Source organism: Sinohyriopsis cumingii, chromosome 15, assembly GCF_028554795.1.
Source record: "Sinohyriopsis cumingii isolate HCF-2022 chromosome 15, ASM2855479v2, whole genome shotgun sequence".
NCBI classification, from domain to species: Eukaryota; Metazoa; Mollusca; class Bivalvia; order Unionida; family Unionidae; genus Sinohyriopsis; species Sinohyriopsis cumingii.
The window spans coordinates 114626044-114646697 of NC_142975.1; positions in this window are offsets into that span (position 1 = coordinate 114626044).

Below are 20654 nucleotides of genomic sequence, written 5' to 3' on the forward strand. Positions count from 1 at the left end.
CAGATATGTGTTCTCATCTTATATCGATCTATCGATCTGACTGCAAGCTCACATCACAGAAGCTCTCTTGCCATGACAAGCAATGCTTCCACGTGGATTTTGTGGGATACAAACACAGATGCACATGTGTGCAAGAAAGTCTCAGTGGGCAATGTTATGGGGAATTGCAAACGGCTTCAGGCCTGGGAACTGGCACGGTTTAGACGGTCTCCCATTATCATATTAATATTTAATTATGATGTCGCACTCTCCGTCCTTCTATATGTATTATCTGTCCACATACGCTCATTCTGTCTCATTTACAGGATTTATGTGCTTACAGGCTGTGCATTGACTTCCCCTCGCGTGTGATTCCGGATTAGAACCTCTTGCTGAAAAAAGAACGTTGGTTGTGTCACCTACCTCCAAAAAGCAGTTAAAATAAAAAGCAAACACGTGTACATATGTCGGGATCCAACAATTTAAAAGACACTGAAAAACAGTTTGCATCAAGATGGAGAGAAGTGCTTTCAATCTTACACCTGAACTCAACTGATGCATATAAAAAATAAAAGTTGGAATGACCTATTTGCATACATACACCAATCCAATTTGGTCTAAATAAATACGTAGGCACATAAAGGTTCATGCTCCGCTGACCTGGAATTTCGAGCCCAATTATTTTTAATTACCTTTCAGAATCCAATTTAGCCCGTATTGGTGTCCGTAACATGTTAATCTGATTGACAACATCATACTACTAAACTGAGTTTGCATGCATTGATGACAGCGTTTATTGCCGAGTACACACACAGGAAGTGTTCTAGGCCACCAGCAGTTGCAATCGACGAGCTTTCCAAAGTTCAGCTTGGACATGAAAAGCATCAGACTATATACAAACTTTCAAAGATAATGCAGCAGCTCTGTGTTCATAAAATAACTTCTAAACGACTGATTACAGCTTTATCATTTAAAAGGAAAAAAGTACCTAAAAGCAAATAAACTTAGAAACCTCCATTTAAATATTGATAGTGTTTGAATTGCAAATCGCTGGACTACACAGGACAAATATTTAAGTACTAACAATATCAGATTCAAACCATGGATGAGAATACAATATGTCCTCTCTTTTAATTAGGAATAAGTAAACGCAATGGGAATTAAATGTTGAGCTCGTCGTAAAAAGGGATATAGATGAGAATGTATATATGCTTAGATCACATCTTCGTAATAAATGTATTGACTCAAATATATCTCTTATGGAAAGATATGGTACGGTTATAGTATGCAAAAGTGATACATTTGCATAAATTTCTTTGAAAGGTCATTACGGAACGAACATTCATAACAAACTCGTTTGGATAATATTTGTTAGCAAAGGTACGCACTAGCTTCCTTTTTACGCTTCTTTGCTATAGAACGGTAGTGCCTTGTCTACCTAACTGTATTGCAAAGTTACTAGTGAGGATTCTCTTTAGTCTTTAGAAAGTTTAAATCATTAACTCATTCCTTGTAGGACGTTGGACCTGTTTTATATTGATCATTCTTTATGAAATGTTTTGTATTTATAATGCAAGAATGAAAATCTAATTCAATTTCAAACTCTGGTAATTGTGATTATGATGTTGGAACTTTACAAATTATTCCATAATATGTTCTCATTTATACAATTTTACTTGCTCAGTTCCATTTCATTTTTAATCAGTACATTCTGATATGTTGGACCAGAATGCTCCAGCAAAGTGTGATACTGTGAATATCAAAGTCTGATATTGTGAATCAACACTACATCATAGTATGATATGTTAGAGTCGAATACTCCAGCACAGTGTGATATGTTAGGGCAGAATACTCCAGCACAGTGTGATATTTTGGAACAGGGTCAGCACAGTGTGTTATTTTGGAACAGGGTCAGTATAGTGTGATATTTTGGAACAGAATACTCCAGCACAGTATGATATGTTAGAGCAGAATACTCCAGCACAGTGTGATATTTTGGAACAGGGTCAGCATAGTGTGATATTTTGGAGCAGAATACTCCAGCACAGTGTGATGTTTTGGAACAGATTACTCTAGCACAGTTCGATATTTTGGAACAGAATACTCAATCACAGTATGATAATTTGAAGTAGAATGCTCCATCACAGTGTGATACTTTAGAACAGAATGATCCAGCTGTGTGACATTTTGGAACAGAATACTCCAGCACAGTGTGATATTTTGGAGTAGAATACTCCAGCACAGTGTGATGTTTTGGAACATAATAATCCAGCTGTGTGACATTTTGGAACAGAATGATCCAGCTGTGTGACATTTTGGAACAGAATAATCCAGCTGTTTGATATTTTGGAATAGAATAATCCAGCTGTGTGACATTTTAGAACAGAATAATCCAGCACAGTGTGACATTTTAGAACAGAATGATCCAGCACAGTGTGATACTTAGAACATAATGATCCAGCACACGTATAGCATAATCAAATTAACATACTAAATTCACTTTTGTACTCAATGTTTAACCAACATGAATTTTGCGGCCCATGTTCATCTAAGCGAGGTTCCAAAGCATAGACACCTGTGATCATTCAATTTATGAAAGCAATGATAAGGTCCTGACAATCAAAGGTTGCTTTTATATCCTTATCTACAAAGACCTGGTCTTCATCTAATCCCTTTGGAATCATTTGGAATCGTTCCGATAAATTGGACAGTACTTGCTACATGCTTGTTTTATTAAAATGTATAGCATAATCCATACAGTTGCAACAAAAATCATGCAGGCCTAGAACTTGGCTGTTGAGATTTTTAAAAAGCGAAAATTAAAGAGACGCGTTTTTATGTGTTGGTGGGTTGGGGGTCTTTCTTTTTTTTTGTTTGTTTGTTTTTCTTTCTTTTTTACGTAGCTTGAACAATCTCTGTCATAGCACTATGATGTCTGCAGTGTGGCAGTTTAATGTCTAGCATTGGATCATCTTGCCGCAGACATGTGGCATCCCACCCATTCACGTTATCCTAATACTAGGCCAATAAGTCCTAGCACCAACCTCTTAATCGCGCTTTTGTAGATGGATTTCCCTGTTCCGTAAAACTCTGTTGACTCGCTCGTCTCATGTAAAACAACTAAACTAATTCTGTTTGAGATAGTAAGTAGTTCTCATTCAGACAGAACTGTCGGTATATTCTTCTTAAACATTTCATACAACGACAGTGTACGGGGAGGTCATGTCTTTAAGCTCCAAATTCAGAATAGCAACAAACTGCAGTTATTGATGAAGGATAATGAGAAATATAGTTACAAATTTGTCACGTTAAGATATCTTTGGCAGAGCAATGCATTTGAAATGTATTGGTTTACTGAATTTGCTTATAAGACGTGTCTAACTGCAAGCTGCACAGGCCATCGCATAATCCGCCGAAAGATCTCGGTCTGTGCAGTTCGTTAGGACTAATCAGTAGCGCAAATAACATAGACTCTGATCTGTAGGTACATTATGCTACTGCTCATGATCTATCTAGTTTGCTGTTGGACTCGACTAAAAAGCAAGTGTAGACGGTATACTGTGAATCAAACAATTCGACTGCATTATGTAAAGTTGGTCAGAGTAATTTGTCGCTAACAATTTAGTGTGATGTTTTTGAGCAGATTAGATGCAAAGCTTCCACAACAATCTGCGTTCAAGGTTCCTACTAGGTATGTTATTCTAAGTCAAGCTTGAAGTTTTAAAAAATAAGTGAAATCAATTAGCAGGTGACTTCTCCTCAGGTCTTCGAAGTTATGATGAGTTTAAATTTTCCATGTGGACATATACGTAGGTATACTAAAGTATATGATAGATTTGTTGACGTAAAATAATGATTAGATTCCTAGAGATAGTGTAAAACTTCATTATATGGACAAGATGCGGAAAGCATATTTCGTCCTATTTACGGTTTAGCATATCTTCTCGTTCCAGCATTTGAAGGCACGTTGATACGATTGCCGAGACCTCCTAGCTACATCTATGTTAAACACACTTGAATGGCCATCTTATATTGTCGATTTACCGTCCAGTACCAAATATGTGATATGACCACGGCAGCAAATTAAGGAGACATCTAGATCTAACAAATAACAAACCTGAACTGATGACAGGCTGCCGGAGCAGTCAAACCTTGAAGCAGCGAAATCATAGTAGCTCGCGATGAGTACCATTATGATACAAAAGACAGATTTCATCTGTGCCATATGGGGGAACACGTCCAATCATAATATATCCAGAACTGATAGTCTCCAGAAAAGGGCCGCCCGTTTAATTCTGAAACTTTCTATTAAGGTTCCATCGAATGTTTGTTTCTTCCACGTCTACATTGGCTATAATATAAACATGTATTCTTTATTGTACATGAATCATGACATACAAGACTGTCAGCATTCTTTCTCCAGATTATATATCTAACCTAAGTGAACTAAGATCATCAAAAACTGAGTGTAATCTCCGATAACAACTAACAACGATTTCCAGATTCCTTGGTTGATAACCAACCATTACAAAAGCTCACTCACTGTATCAGCACCTACCTTTCGAAATTCACTACCCCTGAGGATATATAATTCAAATTCCCTTGCTTCGTTTAAAGCATCATAAAAGAATTTTTTTAATCATCTGGAATGAAATATTAAAGCCTACCAACAGAGAACTTTATTACTGTGTCCAGAAATAAGATATGCATGTTTTATTCGAATGTGTAAACATATATATATATATATATATATATATATATATATATATATATATATATATATATATATATATATATATATATATATAGAGAGAGAGAGAGAGAGAGAGAGAGAGAGAGAGAGAGAGAGAGAGAGAGAGAAACAGTTTTATTATGTACAATGCACACTTATTAATGATATAGAAAATAAATTTAAAAAAATTAAAAAACCATAATAATAATATCATATCTTGATATATTATTGACGAATGTTCAGAACTCATTTTATATAATTAAACAATTATGGAATGCATAATACTTACTAACAAGTATTTTATAAATGATTAATCATAATATATTGAGAATTAATTATAATGCACTTTCATTTTTAAAGAATTAGTAAACTTATTTTTATTATATTAGTTTATATTTCACTAATTAAGTTATTCTGCAAAGTAGAATAATTAAAAAATATTCTTAACTAATTGTAAACAGGGGACATGATTATATATAAAAATATAATAAAAAAACAAGAACAGGATTAATGAATGTCGTATAGTGTTTTTGAATTTAGACCTTTTGGATATACCGTATTAAGACAGTTAATCCAATATGTTTCCTTTAGCAGACGTTCCATCTCAGAATCAGATTTAACAATAGGTTGGAAGGAGAAATCTTGCAAAGTATGGGAAAAAATTTAAAATGTGTGGCAACATGAGATGAAAATGATTGATCGATATAGATTTTGTTATCCGATCTATGTTGGTTTCTACGTTTAGATATTTGTTGACTGGTTTGTCCAATATATTGGATGCCACATTTTTTGCTAGTGGTCAAATAAATAACATTTGATGTTGCACAATTAGTATCACAACGCATATTAAAAGTTTCTTTCGTATTATTACTATTGAAAGAAGTATTTTCATTAATAAAAGAACAGTGCGAACATCTAGTTCTATTACATTTAGTTGATGATCCTATTTTATATGATGTTTTTCCTAATTTAGAATTAGTTAGGAAATCTTTAAGACTTTTTAGGCCTTTTATAAGCAAGTGTGGGTTTGCTTTCGTGTAGTGATTTAATACTTGCTTACATGATAATTTTAATAAATCCCAATATTTATTGATAATCTTACCTATATTAGGCAAACTTGGATTATATTCAATAACAAAAGGAATGATAACTTCATTTCTATTTTTTGATTTTACATTGTAAAGATTCAAGTTGTGTAAGAGAACATACTTTTTGGAAAGCAGTATAATGATGTCAATAGGGTAATTTCTATTTTTTTTAAATGCTGACCTAACTCTGTCAAAGATGATTTAAAAACAGCGTCATCCGAAATAATTCTTCTATATATTTTTGCTTGACTATATGGTATCCCGTTTTTACATGATTTAGGATGGCATGAAGAATATTCAACATACTGATGAATATTCGGGTTTTTAACATGAACCATGGTAGTAATGTCATTATTTTCATTTTTTACGACACCTACGTCCAAAAATGATACTTTAGTTTTAGACACATTGAATGTAAATTTTATTGTTGGATGTAATTTGTTTAATCTGTCTATAAAATAATAAATTTCTTCTAATGAATAACTCCAAATCATAAAAATATCATCTAAATATCTTAACCATACATCTGGTTTTAAGAGGCATTTATTTAGAAAATCATTTACATAATAAAAAATATTAATAAAACTGTTTATCTCTATTTAGTCATAAATTTTAGAGATAGTTTTCAGTAGAGATATATGTATCTTTAAGATCCAGTTTTATGTATTTTATGTATTAAAATATCATTAATCTGTGCTAATATATGCAAATCTCCATGTCAATTAATAGTTAAAGTATAAGACAATTAGGTTAAAAAAAAGTAAGCTATGACGTCATCTTGTTTATGTCATATTGTTTATTTCATTGATCCCTTACAAACAACATATTTAATGACGTAATTATAGGTCACTGCAATTGTATGGGAAAATATGAACGAGTTTTGGGATGGAATACTGCACGACCTTGGGAGTGCAGTATATCCTTCCGACAAAACGAGTTTATATTTTCCCATACAAATGCAGTAACCTTTTTATTATATGCTCATATTTTTATTCTACCTAAGGTTTAATTATATAAACAAAATACTCTGCAAGAAACAACGTAAATGCCTTATTCCAAACTAAATACACAAGCGCAGATTTGTCATTACACAATGACATTATTAGTAATGCGCACATAACTCCGCCCAGTTAAGTTTGAACTTAGTCGCGCGCTCGACATAACTTTCGAAAGAAAATGGCGTGTCTAGTTAAAATTGAAATTTGCAGTCATATTGTGAATGAATGCGCATTGCAACAACTTTTCCATTTGATCTGGAATGAATATATTTTGGTATTTTGTTTCGATTCGACGAAAGTTTGTGATTTTGGACTGGATTCATCTGTGCAAATTATACATGAAATACATCGGATTGAAGTGGCGCGGGAGAAGCGTGTTTACGTCTGCAAATGTGTTTCTGTTTATGTCATTAAATGTTTCAAATCATAACGTGGGGAAAATATGAAGTCTTTCAATTGCAATTATCAAAAAGACGCTATGGAACTTAATGCTTATTTCATTTTGAGTGCAGTAAGGAGGATGCAGTTGCACTTATCATCGAAATTACAGCACAGTTTCGAAATGTGTAATCCAGATTGAAAACCTATGACATGGCTCATGTAATTCGGATTTGCAGAATTAAGAAAAAACATTTTGAGGAAATTCAGGATGTAAAACTGTAAGTATATTTTATTTTGCCATTCTTATCACCAGATAAAGAAAACAGTATATGCCTAGTCACTTGTATGCTATTTGTAAGGACCTAATCTTCCGTCTGTTATATAATGTAGCTAGCCTAAATCCGTAACATTGTATCAACGCAGAATGTGCCAAAACAGCTTGGTTTTATTGTAGTCCACGAAACATGTTTTAGTTCATTCAGAAACAAATTTAAACAACCACAAAGTAAAGAGCCTCTTATGCGAGTGTATATGATATGTTTACAAATCAAAAGTGCTGGCGTCTGCGTCATTGTTTCTTTACAATAGAAAGTAGTTCCTTTATTAACGTGAATGCTATATGTGTATTGTCGCGCGCGTTCACTATCGGGGAATATTGAACGATTCTGACAATGTAAAGTTAACGGGGGAAAAAATTAGCATATAATAATTATAGGTTACTGCATTTGTATTGGAAAATATGAACGAGTTTTTTGGATGGAATACTGCACGACCTTGCGAGTGCAGTATATCCATCCGAATAAACGAGTTCATATTTTCCCATACAAATGCAGTAACCTTTTTATTATATGCTCATTTTCTTATTCTACCTAAGGCTTATTTATATAAACAAAATACACTACAAGAAACAACGTAAATGAATGTATGTAGTATTCCAAACTAAATACACGAGCGCAGATTTATCACTACACAACAACAACATTATTAATGCGCATATAACTCCGCCCAGATAAATTTGAACTTAGTCTCGCGCGCTCGGCATAACTTTCGAAAGAAAATGGTGTCTAGTTAAAATTGAAATTTGCAGTCATATTGTGAATGAATGCGCATTGCAACAACTTTTCCATTTGTTCTGGAATGAATAGATTTTGGTATTTTGTTTCGATTCTACGAAAGTTCGTGATTTTGGACTGGATTCATCTGTGCAAATTGTACATGAAATACATCGGACTGAAGCAGCGTGGGAGAAGCGTGTTTACATCTGCAAGTGTGTTTGTTCTGTCATTGGCTATTTGAAACCATAATGTGGGGAAAATATGAAGTGTTTCCATTGCAGTTATCAAAAAGACGCTGTTGAATTTAATGTTTATTTCATTTTTAGTGCAGTAAGGAAGATATAAATGCACTTGGAATATAGTCGAAATTACACTGCAATTTCGAAATGTGTAATCAAGCTTGAGAACTCATGACATGGCTCATGTAATTCGGATTTGCAGAACTAAGTATATTTTGAGGAAATTCAGGATGTAAAACTGTAAGTATATTTTTTTGCCATTCTTATCACCAGCTAAAGGAGAGAGTTTATGCCTTTATAGCTTGCATGTTATTTGTAGGTACGAAGCAAATTTATGAAATCTGGTGTCTATCGCAAAATCTGAAACAATGTATCAAAAAGTTAACGTGGAATGTTGCAAAAGTAGTTAGTATGTTGCAATCCACTAAACATCTGATTTAGTTCATTCAGAAACAAATTTAATCAACCAAAACGTATTGCGTCTACTATGCGGATGTACATGATTTGTTTACAAAGTAGTTCCTAATACACTATTGGGCACACGTGTCCTGCACTTGGGTGCAATATGAAGGTGTGCAATATCGTAAAATATTGAACGATTCGGATAATAAAAAGTTAACAGAGAAAAAATGAGCATATAATAAGCAATGATATTGAATTCAGTTTGAATAAAGTCTGATGAAGCATTAAAGCGAATAAACTACACAACCACATAGAATGTGTGACCGGTTTCACATTAATGCTTTATCGTGTGTGTGTGTGTGTGTGTGTTGACCAGTATATTTACTTATATTAATTCACTTTAAATCTGCCTGTGTACTTATCCGAGGATACTTGATTGTGTATTAAGTGACAATTTTTTTTAAAAAATAACTTCTTTTATAACAGCCGTTTACAAGAAATGAGGACCATGTGGCAGATGGGTCTTTCATGACCAAAGATTTTATCCTCGTTCAATAAAGATTATTATTATTATTATTATTATTATTATTATTATTATTATAAGTACACTTGTTTTTGTCATATTATGGTTGACTGTGCTGCTGATGTGTCTTATTTATGTTGATTAATTACATTTATTGTTTATTTTCCTTCAAATTATCAATATTGCCTCTTATCCAGGGAACCATTTTGGCTTGGTATCCCGTTTCGATAAAACTATTATGTACACTAACTTGATCCGTCAATCCACCGGTTCAAAATTCAAACCTTTTATGATCTAACAGAAACCTAACTTTTATATGTCGCTCAGACATATTAGTTATTAAAAATTTGTAGGGCATCTACAACGTACACTGTGTACTATAATTTTTACGATTGTTAGGACATATAAAATTTGTACAACTTGTTTTGATTTGACCCAATTGCACAGATGGCTAACACATTGCTGACATTTTTATATTGTCCAACTAGACTAAATTTGACTAAGTACGGCCTGGCGTTCTTGGGAGTGCACGACATCCATGGCCAATCAATCAATCAATCGCACGCGGGGGGGGGGGGGGGGAAGCCGTATAGATCTACCAGAGATCGACCCGGTGATTGTGCTATTGTTTTTTCAACCGGTTTCTAACAGAATTTGTTTAGGGTGAAATTGATCACTGGTCCTGGGGTATTGTTTGCAAGAAAAATTAGTTCCTATATTTCTTTTGCATCTTGCTTTTTAACATTTTGCGACTTTGACTTCCAATCGTACTATGGAATGCCACACTGTCATTTATGTCCCTTCTAAATCAGAGCCATGAAGAAATCGGTAACAGTTTCGATCCGAATTATAACTTCTAACTAGCAAGCACAAATTTAGTTATACTGAGAAGATTGCTGAGCAAATAGGATTACGCCGAGAAGGCCACTCGTAGTTTAGCTTGGCTAAATTGGGAAAACGTAATATCTGTAAAACTACAAAGCATAATTTTTAAATATCTACACAACGACTGGCTCACAGGCGAAGAAGCTTTTAGACGCCGTATGATCAGAATAATACCAAAGTGTCCTTTATGTAAAGTAGCCAATATCACAAAACTCCATACGATCGTCCAATGTGATAAAACAAAAAACAAAAAAAGTAGAATAATATTAATTATGGAAATATGTTAAAAGTATAAGTGCCACAGAAATAACATTTTATATATAGACGTAAACATTGAACATAGAGTAGTTTTAAAAATGATCGACTATATTACAACTATGTTAGCCTGCGGGCAAGAGTTATAAGAATAATAAAATAAAACATGTAGAGATTTATAAACAAGTCTTATGAAATCATACTAAAAGGGAGGGAGAAGGGGGAAGGGCTTCGGTATGCAACCCAAGTAGGGGTCTGTACCGCCAGTGCGCGGGCTGGAGCCCTAATTCCATCTCTCACCCCAGATAATTTAATATTATGAAGTAATTAAAAAATTTATGTATGAAATGAACACTATGAGTTTTTATTAACCTGCGGGATCTATAAAAATGAAACTATACCAAAGGGTAGGGAGATGGGGGGGGGGGGGGGGCTTCGGTATACAACCCAAGTAGGTGTCTGTACCACCAGTGCGCGGGCTGGAGCCCTAATTCCATCTCTCACCCCAGATATTTTAATAATTTTAAGCAATTTAATTTTTTTTAGCTATGAATATATGTTGATTATGTTCTGAGTAATTGTGAATATAATATGAATATGGCTTAAATAAAGTCTACATTTAAATTGGCAAATTAATTAACAGCTGGTTACATGATATGAGAACTAAGAAATATTAATATATAAAGCGCCCCCCTTTATGAAATTTTTGTTTTGTTTTAGGGTTTTCCCCCTTTATTGTCTCAACTTTGAAGAGTGTATAGAAATACAGGGACCTGCATGCTGGTGAAGTAAGAGACATAGACGTCGCATGGTTATATCACAAAGCGCCACGCGAAGTGATCAGGCCTGCGAAAGAGCCTCAGAAAAAATAAGCTTGCAGGATATGGACAAACGAAACACACAAATGGGGAAAACATAAGGAAAACACTTTTATTTTATTTTTTAAAATGGGGGGGGGGGGGCATATGTTTTGTGCCCCTCCCCCCTCCGCAAGTAATTTGGCGGGGAAAATTTAGAGTACATTCTAAGGAAAGACAAAGCTTCGTAAAGGAAGCTTTTGGCGGACAAAACGTCCGGTTCAGTGAGTTACGAGTCTCTTGGAGGGGAGACAGATATACGACCTGCAGAGCAGTCGGAGTTGACAAGTCTAATCGGTGAAGAGAATCGAAGAGGAGGAGTAAAAGGAGTCGAGGAGGAGAAAGTGGAGAAGGGGGAGGAGTATCGAGAAGTCGGTGGAGAGAAGGAATTGGGAGAAAGTCGGGAGAAAGAGGAGAGTGAATTGGAGGAATAGGAGAGAAGAACATACAGATGAGTATAATACAATGACAGGTGGAAAGCTATCTCACACTAATAATCAAGTGATGCAATAGGCTATCACAGGGTCTAGCGGAAGGAAAGTACTTGGGAAATTTTGATCATTTTATTATTGAATTGTCATTAAATTGTTATTAGTTGAATTTCACTTATTTTGTATATTCTATCATTTAACCGTCGGCATTGCTGACTTGGGGTCTCAGAGCCTTTACATCTATCTTTCACTAACTTAACTTCCAACCAAAACTGGGCCTGAGTGAGACTTCTATAATAATTTTAAAAAATATTGGAAGCACCCAAACCCACATCTACCACAGTGTAGGCATAACAACCCAGCCACGTCACATGTTCTAACGAAGTCCTAAAGTCAATGTTCTAACGAAGTCCTAACGTCCATGTTCTAATGATGCCGTAGAGTCTATATTCTAATGAAGGAAGTTCTAATGTAGAATTTCAATAAAGGAGGTTCTAATATCCTTTTGATCTAAAGAAGAAAAAAATTACTAAATGTTTGTGTGTACTATAAGTAATTTATATCCACACAAAAATAAAACTTTAGTAATTATAGGTTACTGCATTTGTATGGGAAAATATGAACGAGTTTTTGGATGGAGTACTGCACCAACTTGTGAGTGCAGTATATCCTTCCGAAAAAAGAGTTCATATTTTCCCGTACATATGCAGTAACCTTTTTATTATATGCTCATATTTTTAATTCTACCTAAGGTTTAATTATATAAACAAAATACACTACAAGAAACAATGTAAATGAATGAATGCCGTATTCCAAACTAAATACACAAGCGCAGATTTGTCATTACACAATGACATTATTAGTAATGCGCACATAACTCCGCCCAGTTAAGTTTGAACTTAGTCGCGCGCTCGACATAACTTTCGAAAGAAAATGGCGTGTCTAGTTAAAATTGAAATTTGCAGTCATATTGTGAATGAATGCGCATTGCAACAACTTTTCCATTTGATCTGGAATGAACATATTTTGGTATTTTGTTTCGATTCGACGAAAGTTTGTGATTTTGGACTGGATTCATCTGTGCAAATTATACATGAAATACATCGGATTGAAGTGGCGCGGGAAAAGGTGTTTACGTCTGCAAATGTGTTTCTGTTTCTGTCATTAAATGTTTCAAATCATAACGTGGAAAAAATATGAAGTCTTTCAATTGCAGTTATCAAAAGGACGCTATGGAATTTGATGCTTATTTCATTTTGAGTGCAGTAAGGAGGATGCAATTGCACTTATCATCTAAATTATAGCACAATTTCGAAATGTGTAATCCAGATTGAAAACCTATGACATGGCTCGTGTAATTCGGATTTGCAGAATTAAGAAAAAACATTTTGAGGAAATTCACCAGATAAAGAAGACAGTATATGCGTTGTCACTTGTATTTGTTTGTAAGGACCTAATCTTCCGTCTTTTATATAATGTAGCTAGCCTAAATCCGTAACATTGTATCAATGTGGAATGTGCCAAAACAGCTTGGTTTTATTGCAGTCCACGAAACATGTTTTAGTTCATTCAGAAACAAATTTAAACAACCACAACGTAAAGAGCCTCTTATGCGAGTGTATATGATTTGTTTACAAATTAATAGTGCTGGCGTCTGCGTCATTGTTTCTTTACAATAGAAAGTAGTTCCTTTATTAACGTGAATGCTATATGTGTATTGTCGCGCGCGTTCAGGATCGGGGAATATTGGACGATTCTGACAATGTAAAGTTAACGGGGAAACAAATGAGCATATAATAATGTTTACTTTTTTCCTAAAATTCATCTTACCCATTTCATACTGTACTTTATTCCTGACTCGTGGCGTCCAAAATTCCATTGTTTTCGCTTCCTATGATTGGGAGAAAAAAATATTCCCGGTCCTCGCTCCGTTCTCGGCAATGAAATTTTTTGTTTCTGGTGTAATTCTTCTGCTTGTTGCATTATGTTGATGGGGAAGTGTATCTTGGTGTCATTAGCAAACGGTTGTGTGGACTTAAAAACAGGATAGCACAAAAAATTAGTACCTTCTGTTACCCGACTTTACACATTTCTCCATCCACATTGTTGACCATTCTTTGTTTTCTACCAATAAGAATATTTTGAATCCACCTGAACATCAAGCATCTTGCTCCGTATCCCTTCATTTAAAATAAATGAACAGATATACTTTTATGCAGAACTGTATCATGGGCACAACAAACAAATTCACATAGGCTGGCAGATCAGTGTAAACGTAGAGTCGTTCAGCCAGACATCTCGCTTGTTTTTTGTGGGTTTTTTATATGTAGATTTTACAGGGGCACGCAAGGAGTTTGCTCGTTCTATTTAGTGTTTCAAGCTTCCAATCTAGACCCTGATCATCAGACACATTATGCGACGGCAATCAGATCAATTTCAGAATCGTTTTCCTGTTGGATGAATGTATACAACATTGCAGTTATTTTAAGCTTTATAAGAAAAACTTGATTTGTATCAGCCACAGACCACTTCATCAATCCTGAAAAGATTTGTTTGTATGGTTACATTATTCTTTTCTTTTTCTCTTTGTTAATATCTTCGCACATTCAGGGAGTTAATTTGCCAACATATTTCGTAACGGTATAATAATGTTTAATATGACAGTATGTAATGCATGCATAATTTAATTATGTCATCCTGTGGTGTTGGAAATAGTTTATACATTTTCAAGCGTACTTGTTTCCGTCTACAGTGTCAGTGCATTGAACGAAACAACCTTAACGGTAAGTAAAATATAACAAGAAATACTTTCCTTCGCTGTTAATATATTATATGTGGTTGGTTATACACGCATGTTTATGCCGTAAGCTGGTATTATAAGAGACGAATTACACCAGCGATTCTGTTCTTTTACAATATCAGATTCTCGAGTCAAGAGAGAGGTAAATAACCCCACTTACCGGGCAGGGAGGGAGTGTATCTCAGTACCAACATGCAGGGACAACTCAGTAATATGACTAAACGAACCAAAGGCTAACCCTAATGAAATTACTATATTTTATTTTTATTAGAAAAACACATTCTCATCTATATACACAAACCAATATGTTGGGAGTACAAAGATACATAAACACAAACCATATTCTTTAGAAAACAAAACACAGAGTGACACTCCTCTAACTCTTTACCAGCATGTGATGGGACAGAGTCATGGGGTGCCAACATAACGGTATATATTTTTTGATTCTTGCGAATATTGGCCTAGTGACTAATGGACGCAACATGAGTAGTGCATTTAGAGAATGTCTGCTTATGTTTCACATACTGTGTCTGCATGAAATATGATTCCGTTTTAGTAATATCATATGGAGATTATTCTTATCCAAGCTCTACTTGAGATGTAATTTATACAAATGCGAAATTAATTCAAGGTCGTAGACTTACTTATACAGTAAGTTGTAAGAACCTATGCGTGATTTCTAAGGAACACTACGAATTTTAGGCGACCATTTTTCTACGACTCTGTAAAATATATCATTGCGGCAACGAACGTTTTATGTAACCACTAGTCTTTAGGACCATTTTCTCATTAGATCGATGTGGCTGGTTTGACTATGTTTATTGTGTGACATGATGAGGGTGAGCAAACAAGAAAACCCAAAGAAAACCTGACCATGGATAGGCCTTCGTCAGCTTTCACAACTCCCTTTACGACGATTGAACATTGCACTGCATATGTACAAATCTAGCACGTTGTCTCTACAGACTTACTGCAAAAACGACAAAATTGCGAGCATTAGATCCGATGTTAATCTTCATTCACATGTTTGGTGGGCTGGACGAGATTACACATTAAATGACCCACGTTTAGAATATGATACCTGATCAGACATTTTTATTACAAAGGTGATATCATGCTGTCATGTTAGACTGCCTGTGACAAAACAATAGTCACATTTTTTTCTCTATATACCGTTTCATATATCCGACATCAAAATCGTGTAAAATGAAGCCAACATGTAGAACTACATCATCGAATTTATATCATTACAAAAGTACTCCACCCCAGATGGCTTTTGTTCGAGAATGCTAGTCAGAGGCCGTCGTGTCTGATGTTTATGAGGAAAGTCCAGATAAGCAAGTAGGATTGCCGGATTTCGTTGTACTGAAACCTAAGAGATTTTGACTTAAGTATTACGTCGACAAAGTAACATGGAAGCCAATTTACGTACATTCATCAGGAGTTCGTGCAGAATAATGTATGTGTTGCATTCAAGATATGGCGTCTGAACATCTGTTGAATCTACGTGTGCAAATGGAATTTAGAGGTTGAACTTTCCACAAAAATGATATTGGCTGGGTGCTGATTTCACTCTTTCTATTAGAAGACTATGGATTCACAGTTACAGTAGTGAACCATTAAATACAAAATATGTAACAGAAGGTGAATTTCGTGATAAAGTTAATCGTACACGTAAATAGACTTCAGTTATTATCACGTAATGCATCCTTTCAAAACAAATTTTCGATTTTCTCTCTTCATAGCGTCATTACTATTAATTAATATGATAACATAAACCAGCACAGATTCAAATGTTACAAAATGTCAAGTCGAATTTATGGACATCCACCTTGCATATACATGTGTTTTGATGGGAACCCAATTAAGGAACTTTAAGGTGATGTACCACCCGAGAAAATCTTGGACATTTTGAGGGAATGCTATTTATATTTCAAAAAAATAACTTTATATCTTTAATGATTGTTTGTTTACCTTCATATTTCATATATATGTTACATAGTTTTAATGTCTTGACCTTTATATTTTATCTTTTTGTACTTCATGTTTACAATTATGTAGAAGGGTTTTCTTCTTCCTAACGTTGTGTAATTCTTCGTTTTTACAGTTTTTAAATATACTTTTGATTGGCACCTTGTATCCATTAGTATGTTTAGCTGCCGTTAAATGCTAATACATGCATACATACACGTACATACATATGTACATACAAAGGTTCAACCTGATAATCCACAGAATACATATAAAATCTCTGAAAAGGGAATATACACATATGCAGGCAGACACATGTCACAAATAGACAGAACATATAATAATGTGAACGAGTGTAGAAAAAAAATAGAAAAAATAGGATGATAAAATAATTAAAACAGAGAATGCAGACAATTATGAAAGCTTACATACATACATACATACATACATACATACATACATACATACATACATACATACATACATAGAGAGACAGACAGACAGATAGAGAAGTATTACGTTTATCAACGAAAGATTTAACAGATATCACAGTATGAACTCTGACTTTGTGAATTTCGGTCCTTTCGTCTGCAATCCATTTGGCTCCCGGGTTCTGTTCACACACAATTTCTTTTGCCCAAAATCCATTTCGCACCCCGAGTAAGTTCGCCAGCAAATCATTTCGCCCACATTCCAATTCGCAACCGGAATCAGTTAACCCATAAGTCGTTTCGCCCCAAGTTATTTCGCCCTCAGATCATTTCTCCCCTTGTCTTTATTGCACTCAAATTATGTTGCAACGACTTTTAGCACTCAAATAATATTGCAACGATTTTTAATATAAATGAAAAATAAGTGTTAATAGATGGTACATTTACCGTATACACTGTGCCTATAACCCTAGTCTTACTGTTAATAGCATAGACTTTTATCTGCTGTTGCATAATGCGAAGGCGTATCAGGTTTATGTTGGTTGTTCAACTGATTATTCCTAACAAACTACATAGACCCAAATATGATGGTGCATTATGGGATGGCAGAACTGGGTCCGTGCATCTTGTAGCTGAATCCTTCTTACATTCGAGTATATACGGTATTATAATATAAAGAACATTTACTAAACAGGAAGACTCAGCACAAGGCTAAAATTCACATACTAATTCGTAAAAGGGAATGAAATGGCTTTGTACAAAACTCTAGGAATGAACCGAATTGTAGAAGAAACGACCATTACCATCTACTCCAGCACCCTAAACTCACACATCATATGAACTGAATGAAAACAGTTATATCTTTGCGCCCAAACTTGCAAATTACATAAAATATTATATATTAAATTTCATGATTATTCATCAGATACTGGTAAACGAAATCATCAACCAAAAATACCCGGACTATGTTAAAATATATACACCGATGGATCAAAAACAAACAACCCACCAAGAACAGCAGCAGCAACAGTCATCCCTGAATTCAATATACAAACGGGATCCGGATTACCTGACTATTGCTCCATTTACACCACTAAATTCTAGGCTATACTTGAATCACTACAATGGATCAAAGACAACCAAATACCTAAAGCAATCATTATAAGCGATTCCCTAAGCGTTATCAAATCGATCCAAAATCGCAATACACACTCTAGGGAACAATTCCTCGACAGAGCATGCCAATTAATCGACGATATCACCACAGCACATCAATTAGTCGAGCTCATGTGGATACCGTCGCACATTGGAATCTCTGGCAACGAAACAGCAGAAAAAGTTGCACAAACCAAACTATGAGATCAAAACTCTATCAAGCTTAACTATAGCTCTACAGAAGCACTAAGCTTCGCACAAACATATATAGACCAAAAACGGCAAGATTTTTGGAACCCCTCCACGAAAGGTAAAAAGCACCAAGAAACCCAAAAAAATCGTAGATAGGAACATACAGCTACCTAAGGGTACCTATTTAGAACAGAAAACCATAAACAGGATAATAACTGGAAAAACTAAACTTGCAAGCAGTTTTGAAAGGTTTATAGGACCCAAACCAGCAACCATTAACTGCTTTAACTGCCACACCAACGAAGATCTACACCACGTATTCAATATATGCCCAAAATATCAACCCGCTAGGAAAATATTTATTAAAAACCAAAAAGAGATTGGATAACCACTCACATACCCAGAGTTATTTATGGACTCTAATAAAAATAAACAGTCAGCATATAAAAATATAAATAAATTCATAGACTCAGCAGGACTTAGGAACAAAATATAATTACTATCCCCACAAAACCAAAAGACCCAGTAACTAGCTAAATAAATTTAGAAGCCCCCCACATAAAAACCCTTAACATATCATTCAGTTTTATAAAAATATTAATAAATAATTCACTTACGAAGCACTTATCAAAAACTAAGTAAACCGCAAAATCGGATGTCCTAGATGTCCTTAACGAACCGAGTAATCAGCTAGGACTCCGGTCCTAGATGTCCTTGACAAACCGTGCAATCGGCTAAAACTCCGGTCTCTTGCTAAATAAAGTATAAATAACATTAAATCTCTAAAAACATTAATAAATAAATAACTTAAAGAGGCAATATCTAAAAACTTATAAATAACATAACGTAGGAAACACACCCTAAACACCTCGACTAGTTATACCATAATAACCTTGAAAATCTCTCTTCATATATGATTTCTACTAACAACCTCTATAAACAGCATAGAACGCCTCCCCCTCTTTTTTTAGAACATTTTGAAGACCAAAAAAAAAAACGGAAAAAAAAACCACGCAAGAAACACCAGGCAAATGCAACAAGAAACCAGCGATGTGAAGTAACCAGGACCGTTCCCTAGCTCTCCTTCCCACTAATGACAGCCAACCATTAAACTGTAAGGGACCTTTATGGACCCACAGAATGCGACCAAACTATCAGGGTTCCTTGAACTCATAAAAGCCTGGGGCAGGTGGCACCATTCCCTTCCCCAGGAACAACTAGCGGTATAATCTGCAGTCATTACAGATGTAATATTATTTCGATATAAATTCGTTATCAGCTTGGTTCGTATTTCCATTATATTTTTATAAATAGAAACAAAAAGCCTGAGGACATTTTTGAGACTATTTATTTTCATGTTGTAGATTTACTTTCTAACACAAATTGTTCAACAATCACACCAATATGTACAGAACGGAGTTGCTTAATAATGATGCAATTTAAAGCGACTTTGAAAAATCTCGGAATAATAATTAGTAACAAAAGAAATTTAAAAATAATATACCCCTATATCACAAGACCAAATTTCGTATTTCTAAATATCTGTCATATGTGATAAAGAGCAATGCAAATCCCCCCACCCCCATCAAATGAGTACGTGACTTTCAATAACGCAAGATGACTCATCAGAACAAGTTGACTAATTTTTAAAAATCCTTTTTTGTCATGGTCGGCCAGGGTTCACGTTTCACGTCAACAAATCTGAAGAAAAAATACACTTGATGTCAAAAGTTACGATTTTTCTTAAATATTGAATCACTATGTTAATTAACTGAGCATTCGTGATATGACGTCATTTATGTCATTAATATTTATTACAATGAAAAAATGTTCAATTATAACGAAATATGTGAATTTGTCACAAATATAAAGTAAAGCACTTTATGAAAACGAGTAACCTTTTCATAAAGAAAAACGATTCATCAAAACAAGTTTCTTCATTAAAAAATGTCGTTTCGCTTTGTGACGTGCTTCACGAACACTTTACATTTTTCGTAATAAAACGGTTTAATCTTCAAGAAAATTGTAGCTTTGTCATGACAAAGTGACAATCTTTATTAACTTTCTTTATCTTTTCGTGGGGAAAGAGAATTTATCAGAACTGGTTCCTCTGTGTGAAAATACTTATTTTATATATGCTTGGACAGGAAAAGCATTTTGTTGTTGTTTTTGTGTGTGTTATTGGGGGGGGGGGGGGGGGAAGCATTGGCAATAAACAGTTTAGTGAAGAAAACTGGAATTCACAGCCAAATCCAGTAAGGATAAGATGTGGAATTCTCA